Here is a 9,646-nt window from a genome sequence, read left to right on the forward strand (position 1 = left end):
ATTTTTGCATAATTCGATCAACTTTTATTTAAAAAAGCAGAAGAATAAATATATCAACTTTACAGCTAGTTTTTATTTATTTATTTATTTATTTATTTATTTATTTATTTATTTATTTATCATTCTTATAATTAATTAACTAAGTAACTGATTAATTTATTAAAATATATATATATATATTTTTTAATTCATTTATAACATTCTTTCCTTCATTTATTAATTATTCCATCCATTAATTAATTATCTATTAATTAATTCATTGATTTATTAATTTGTATGCATGTTTGTTTATTTATTTATTATTCTAATAATTAAGTAATTGATTAATTCATTAAGAAGTTCATTTATTTGTTTGTTTATTTATTTATTATATTCATTCCTTCATTTATTTCGTATTCTATTAATTAATTAATTAATTTATTTACTTATTTATTTATTTATTTATTATTTATCTATTTATTTATGCATTCATTTATTCGTATTTTTATTTATTTCTTTATTTTTTATTTCTTTATTGATTGATTGATTTATTTTTGCCTTTATTTATTGATTTATTAATGCATTTATCATATATTTCTTTTATAAATTAATTAATTTTACAGGGTTTGTATACTTATTACCAGGGTCTGTTTATGTATTGCCATAGTTTGTATACCATCACCAGGGTCTATATACCTATCACCAGGGTCTGTATACTTATCACCAGGGTCTGTATACCTATCACCAGGGTCTGTATACTTATCACCAGAGTCTATGTACCTATCACCAGGGTCTATATACCCATCACCAGGGTCTGTATACCCATCACCGGGGTCTGTATACCCATCACCAAGGTCTATAAACCTATCACCAGGGTCTATATACCCATCACCAGGGTTTGTATACCCATCACCAGGGTCTGTATACCTATCACCAGATTCTGTATACTTATCACCAGGGTCTGTATACCCATCACCAGGGTCTATATACCCATCACCAGGGTCTGTATACCTATCACCAGGGTCTATATACCCATCACCAGGGTTTGTATACCCATCACCAGGGTCTGTATAACTATCACCAGATTCTGTATACTTATCACCAGGGTCTATATACCCATCACCAGGGTCTGTATACCCATCACCAGGGTCTGTATACTTATCACCAGGGTCTGTATTACTATCACCAGGGTCTATATACCCATCACCAGGGTCTGTATACCTATCACCAGGGTCTGTATACCCATCACCAGGGTCTTTAAACCTATCACCAGGGTCTATATACCCATCACCAGGGTCTGTATACCTACCACCAGGGTCTGTATACCCATCACCAGGGTCTGTATACTTATCACCAGGGTCTGTATACCTATCACCAGGGTCTATATACCCATCACCAGGGTCTGTATACCCATCACCAGGGTCTGTATACCCATCACCAGGGTCTATATACCCATCACCAGGGTTTGTATACCCATCACCAGGGTCTGTATACCCATCACCAGGGTCTGTATACCTATCACCAGGGTCTCTTTACTTATCACCAGTGTCTGTATACCTATCACCAGGATCTGTATACCCATCACCAGTGTCTGTATTATCTATCACCAGGGTCTGTATACCCATCACCAGGGTCTATATACCCATCACCAGGGTCTGTATACCCATCACCGGGGTCTGTATACCCATCACCAAGGTCTATAAACCTATCACCAGGGTCTATATACCCATCACCAGGGTTTGTATACCCATCACCAGGGTCTGTATAACTATCACCAGATTCTGTATACTTATCACCAGGGTCTGTATACCCATCACCAGGGTCTATATACCCATCACCAGGGTCTGTATACCTATCACCAGGGTCTGTATACCCATCACCAGGGTCCGTTTTATCTATCACCAGGGTCTATATACCCATCACCAGGGTCTGTATACCCATCACCAGGGTCTGTATACTTATCACCAGAGTCTGTATTACTATCACCAGGGTCTATATACCCATCACCAGGGTCTGTATACCCATCACCAGGGTCTGTATACCCATCACCAGGGTCTTTAAACCTATCACCAGGGTCTATATACCCATCACCAGGGTCTGTATACCTATCACCAGGGTCTGTATACCCATCACCAGGGTCCGTTTTACCTATCACCAGGGTCTATATACCCATCACCAGATTCTGTATACTTATCACCAGGGTCTGTATACCCATCACCAGGGTCTATATACCCATCACCAGGGTCTGTATACCTATCACCAGGGTCTATATACCCATCACCAGGGTTTGTATACCCATCACCAGGGTCTGTATACTTATCACCAGGGTCTGTATACCTATCACCAGGGTCTATATACCCATCACCAGAGTCCTTATACCTATCACCAGGGTCTTTATACCTATCACCAGGGTCTGTGTACCTATCACCAGGGTCTGTATACTCATCTTCAGGGTCTTTATACCCATCACTAGGGTCTGTATACCCATCACCAGGGTCTGTATACCCATCTTCAGGGTCTTTATACCCATCACCAGGGTCTGTATACCTATCACCAGGCTCCGTTTTATCTATCACCAGGATCTATATACCTATCACCAGGGTCTATATACCTATCACCAGGGTCCTTATACCTATCACCAGGGTTTATATACCTATCACCAGGGTCTGCATACCAATGACCAGAGTCTGTATACCTATCTCCAGGGTCTGTATACCCATCAACAGAGTCTGTATACTTATCACCAGGGTCTGTATAACTATCACCAGGGTCTGTATTATCTATCACCAGGGTCTGTATACCTAGCACCAGGGTCTGTATACCCATCACCAGGGTCTGTATACCCATCACCAGGGTTTGGGTATCTATGAACAGGGTCTAAATTTGTAAATCTATGTCAAGGGTGTGTATTATCTGTCATTAGGGTCTGTATGTACCCATCACCAGGGTGTGTATACCTATCACCAGAGACTGTGGACCTATTACCAGGGTCCGTATATCTATTACCAGCGTCTGTATTTCTATAACCAAGGTCGGTATTATCTATTAAAAGGGTCTGTATACTTATCACCAGGGTCTATATTATCTATCACTAGGGTCTCTATTATCTATCACTAGAGCTGTACATCTATCACCAGAGTCTGTATACCCATCACCTGTTTGTCTGTCCCATTAAAACGTGCCCATTACTTTTGATTGGTTGGACTTATGGCTTTCATATTTCACATGTGCATTCCTTGTGATAAGGCCTTTGTCTGGGTTCTAACATATTTGACTTTTTGACCTTGATCTTTGAGTTTTTCCCACTTTTTCAAGAATTTACCAAACTTTAACCTTGGCTATAACTTTTCAACAGTTGGTGCAAGGGCTTTCATACTTTATACTAGTATGTGTATTCTTAGTAGCAAAACCTTTGAACGGATATTAAAAAAATTGATCTTCACCTTTGAGTTTTACCAACTTTTAAAAATTTTAACCCTGAGAAATTAGTATCAGGGCTATAATTTTCCACATGTGTATTCCTTGTGACAAATCCTTTCTTTGGGTTCCGACATATTTGAAATTTTGACCTTTATCTTGGAATAAGACATACTTTTGAAAAACTTTAATCTTGGCCATATATTTTGAACAGTTGGTGCTAATTCTTTAATGTTTTACATGTGTATTTCTTATGACAAAGCCTTACTCTGGGTACCTTTAATTTGACCCTTTGACCTTGACCTTGCAGTTTGACCCACATTTAAAAAACTTTAACCTGAGCTAAACCTTTTGAATGGTTAGTGCCTGGAATTTCTTATTTCTCAGATATAGTCACTGAGAGTCCTTTCTTTGGGTAACAACATTTTTCAGCTATTAAGGACATACGCAACGTAGTTTGAACTTTATTGTCTTTTTCCCTGGAGTTGAAGATTTCCAATACTTAAAGGAACTGTGTGCTACATTTTAATGTCTATATATGCTGTTGTACACTTCTTCTAAAACAAATTTGGATAAACAAAACATCTAGAATATATGTTTAATAATTTTTGTATATTTTTCTTTGAATTATACAAGAATTTTCATCAATTGATATCTTTTCAAAACCCCTGGTAATGCATGCTGATTTTTTGTCTACGAACATCTGATGGCACTATAATCTTAAATTAAGAATATCTTGAAAAATTATCAGTAGGTAAGGTACGTTGCGTATGTCCTTAATATTTGAGTTTGAGTTGCATTTGAGAAACTTTAACCATTGTCAAAAGCTGCCATACAGGGACATCAGTGTTTCACAAACACATTTTGTTTTAATTTGAAATACCAAACAAAATTAAATTGAAATATTCGATAATAACCATTATAGTTTTTAGATAATTTTGTTCACTAAAGAAGAGAAAGTCCTTTGCTGTAAAGTGAGGTTTATTTGTACGTTTATTTGTTCACTAATTTGTTTATTTATTTTTGGCCTGAAATGACCATGTTATAGACCGTTCGAGAAATTAATACATGTTCTTTGACATCAAACATATCAAACTTTCATGCATACTTAGCTTTGAAGTCTACATTTGGACTTTGCGACTTTGTAAAAATATTTTTTAATGAACGCCTGCACTGAAAATTTAAGTTTAAATTTCAATTTAAATTTAAGGAGGTATAACCTATCGATTACATGAATTTTTATTGGGGGAAGTGGGTTAAAGTCACTATTTATAACAAAGTGTTGTCAGTCTAACTATCATGATAAATAAAGAAGGATGGCTAAATAATTGTCTGGAATGTGTTGCTTGGAATTTATTTCAAGGCCTAAACATGTAGATCAAGGTGTAGGGAAAGGTCGACCAATAATAACGACCTCACTATAGATTTTCAAGGCACCTAAATACTACAGATTTTATTTATTTCATTTGTATTTACAATTCATCAAATTATAATTTCAGATTAACAATTTTTTATTACAATTTTTCATCTTTTATAAAACAAGTTAACATTTTATAATTGCAAATTATTTGATTTGTTGTATAAATATTTTCCTTCCTACTGAGTTTATGTTAAAGTATGAATTTGAATTCCCCCAATACTGATGTACAAAAATCACCGTTACAGAAAACAAGATGTGTTTGTGAAACACTGATGCCCCCGTATGGCAACTTATAGCAAAGGTTAAACTTGCTCAAACGCAAATCAAATATGTTGGTACCCAAAGTAAGGTCTTGTCCCGAGGAATAAACCTGTGAAATATGAAAGCCCCGGTAGCAACGATTGAATAGATATGGATAAGGTTAATTTTTTTTTCAAAAGTATGTCAAAAATCAAGGTCAAGGTCAAATGGTCAAAATTAATGGTGCCCAAGGAAAGGCCTTCTCCCAAGAAATACACCTGTGAAATATGAAAGCCAAAGCACCGACCTTTCAAAAGTTATGACCAAGGTTAAAGTTTGATAAAATTTTGCAAAACTGGGTCAAACTCCAAGGTCAAGGTCAAATATGGTGGTACCCAGAGAAAGGTCTTGTCACAAGGAATACACATGTAAAATATGAAAGTCATAGCTCCAGCCAATCAAAAGTTATGGGCAAGGTTAAAGTTTTTGCGGACAAACAGACAGACGGAAGGACAGGGCAAAACTACATACCCCCGAATCTTCGATACGGGGGCATAAAAATGCGAATAAAGCGTTCGATTAATTTATCTTATCCAATAAATTAAAGAACTGAGAACACTTAAACTGGTTGCAAATTGTACATCTAGTAGGAAAATTCTATGAAATATTTTGTTTATAAAACAAGTAGAATCAACAGTTAACACATTAATCACAGATTGTGTTTGCCTGTACATGATTAGAAAAACTGACTTTCTATGAAATTGCCCAAAAATGTACGATACATGGGAGAATTATTTGAAATCGCAAAGATATAGTCAGATAAGAAACAAACACACTCAATTTTGTAATTCATATTCGATTATCTTGTGATTTATTTTTGAAATTGTGTATACTTCATAATTATATTTAAAAAATCCCTGTGATTCATATTTAATTATGCGAAAAGTTCATATTCGAAGTCTTGTTACTGTGTATTTTTAGGGATGTCAAAATATTTATTTTCCTTAGTCGACTATTCGATAACATTAATCGAACGATAGTCGAATATTCGGAACATTTTCTTAAAATAAAATTTTAATATTTCAAACCTCACTTGTAAATGCAGGAGGTATTTATAACAAAAAAAAAAACCTTTTTACCTCATATATACAAAAAGTAACATCAATTGCCTCTGTTGCACATAGATGTTTGCAGGCACCTAACGTGTGGGCAGTGTGTTTATATGAAATAATTTTAGACCGTAAATTATTCATATATCGGGGGGGGGGGGGGTTAATACACTATCTACGCCTTACTCTTTGAATATATGTATTGCTAATTGAATTAATTCGGAAAGATATACATATCACTACTTCAAATAAAACGTTTTATCATAATTATCATTTTTATCTTTCATGGAATTTTATTCAATTATTCTCCATTGCTAAAGCAAATACGCCGGGACAGTCTATGTGTTTGTTCATCACAAAAATTTGAACATTGGTCATAATTTTTTGTTTAGTTTATCAATTTCAAGAAATATTCATCTAATAGAAAATATATAATAATTTTGAGAAGATCGGACTCTCATATTCCACATATAAATTACGAATTACAAAATCTTTCTGAATTTATTTTTTTTATCTTATGACCTTGTCAGTGAAATTTGATATACTTATAAAAAAAAAATGACCCTGACCTAAGCTTAGTATGGAATGAGATATATGTTTTCATAATTGACCTGTGCAATACCCGTGACAAAACTATAACAAGTCACTGGAATGTATATAGCCTAAGATCTTTGACCTTGACATTTGACTTTCTTTTTACAAAACTTTTAATCCTGGCCAAAGCTTTGCATCTGATGAGACAGGACTTTAATATTTTCTTGTACATGAACATAGCTGTAACAAGACCTTCCAAATATACTTTGATTTTTAACCTCATAAACTTGACATTGAAGTTTGATCGACTTTCAAATCATAACTCGATCCTTGGTCCTAAGCTTTTAAACAGAACATCCCACTTTAAAAATATATAATAATTTTAAATATGATGAGCCGCCACGACAGTCACAATATGCCATAGACGATTGCATCCCAACCAAAAAGAAAAAAAAAACAAAACAAAAAAAAACGTTTAAAGACATTCCATATCATTTCCATGCAGTGAAAATACACTGGGTCTCCTTCTTGACAACATGACAGCTAGGGGTTGTAGAACACAAATTTTGGCACTATTATCCTACTGTTCTACTGTCATGAACATAGAAGAAATTTGAACTTTGTGTTGGTTGCTCTTCTTTTATGATAATTTTTACCATTTCACACTTTATTGATTAATTATGTAACTATGTATATCTTCACATTTTCTCTGGAACAAGTAAACAACATAATGGAATTTTTAGATTTCTCTCGATTTATGCAATAGAGGAATCAGGATACATTGGCATTTACAATGTAAAGATAATTCCACACAAATATAAATCTTTGTCCATTGTTATAAGTTTCTATATCCTTTGCTTCCTCCTTGACAGGCTTACATGCACTACAAAATAAAAAGTAAATAAGATCAATATTACATTAGAGTCAAGGCATCTTTATTACAATAAAATCATTATAGTTCATTAAACAACTCATACGTTCTCCACAAGATGTTACGTTTATGAAGACACCCTAAAAAGTAATTGGATTCATTTTCATAATGCAAACTATGTTGAAGGTCACCCTACTAAAAAGATGGGAACTAGACCCTGCACGAGGGAAGAAAAAACCGTGATGAAGGGTATATAGACCCTAGTGATTGGTATACAGAACCTGGTGATAGATAAACTGACCCGAGTGATGGGTCAAGAGACCCTGGTGATTGGTATACAGTACCTGGTGATAGATAAACTAACCCTGGTGATGGGTATACAGACCCTGGTGATAGGTATACAGAATCTGGTGATAGATGATACAGACCCTGGTGATAAGTATACAGACCCTGGTGATGGGTATACAGACCCTGGTGATAGATAATACAGACACTGGTGATGGGTATACAGACCCTGGTGATAGGTATACAGAATCTGGTGATAGGTATACAGACCCTGGTGATAAGTAAAGAGACCCGGGTGATAGGTATACAGACCCTGGTGATGGGTATATAGATCCTGGTGATAGGTATACAGACCCTGGTGATAGGTATACAGACCCTGGTGATGGGCATACAGACCCTGGTGATAGGTATACAGAATCTGGTGATAGATGATACAGACCCTGGTGATAGTTATACAGACTCTGGTGATAAGTATACAGACCCTGGTAATGGGTATACAGACCCTGGTGATAGGTATACAGAATCTGGTGATAGATAATACAGACCCTGGTGATAGTTATACAGACCCTGGTGATAAGTATACAGACCCTGGTGATGGGTATACAGACCCTGGAGATAGGTATACAGACTCTGGTCATTGGTATGCAGACCCTGGTGATAGGTATAAGGACACTGGTGATAGGTATATAGACCCTGGTGATAGATAATACAGACCCTGGTGATGGGTATATAGACCCTGGTGATAGATAATACAGACACTGGTGATAGGTATACAGACCCTGGTGATAGGTATACAGAATCTGGTGATAGGTATACAGACCCTGGTGATAAGAAAAAAGAGCCCCGGGTGATAGGTATACAGACCCTGGTGATGGGTATACAAACCCTGGTGATGGGTATATAGACCCTGGTGATAGGTTTATAGACCCTGGTGATGGGTATACAGACCCTGGTGATGGGTATATAGACCCTGGTGATAGGTACATAGACCCTGGTGATAAGTATACAGACCCTGGTGATGGGTATACAGACCCTGGTGATAAGTATACAGAATCTGGTGATAGGTATACAGACCTGATGGGTATACAAACCCTGGTGATGGGTATATAGACCCTGGTGATAGGTTTATAGACCTTGGTGATGGGTATACAGACCCCGGTCATGGGTATACAGACCCTGGTGATAGGTATATAGACCCTGGTGATAGGTACATAGACCCTGGTGATAAGTATACAGACCCTGGTGATGGGTATACAGACCCTGGTGATGGGTAAACAGACCCTGGTGATGGGTATATAGACCCTGGTGATGGGTATACAGACCCTGGTGATAAGTATACAGAATCTGGTGATAGGTATACAGACCCTGGTGATGGGTATACAAACCCTGGTGATGGGTATATAGACCCTGGTGATAGGTTTATAGACCTTGGTGATGGGTATACAGACCCTGGTGATGGGTATACAGACCCTGGTGATGGGTATATAGACCCTGGTGATAGGTACATAGACCCTGGTGATAAGTATACAGACCCTGGTGATAGGTATACAGACCTGGTGATAAGTATACAGACCCTGGTGATAGGTATATAGACCCTGGTGATGGTATACAAACTATGGCAATACATAAACAGACCCTGGTAATAAGTATACAAACCCTGTAAAAATAATTTATTTATAAAAGAAATATATGATAAATGCATAAATAAATCAATAAATAAATGCAAAAATAAATCAATCAATCAATAAAGAAATAAAAAATAAAGAAATAAATAAAAATACGAATAAATGA

The sequence above is a fragment of the Saccostrea echinata genome, unplaced genomic scaffold (assembly GCF_033153115.1).
Source record: "Saccostrea echinata isolate AGI-Se365-2 ecotype Australia unplaced genomic scaffold, CSIRO_AGI_Sech_v1 ptg000010l, whole genome shotgun sequence".
NCBI classification, from domain to species: Eukaryota; Metazoa; Mollusca; class Bivalvia; order Ostreida; family Ostreidae; genus Saccostrea; species Saccostrea echinata.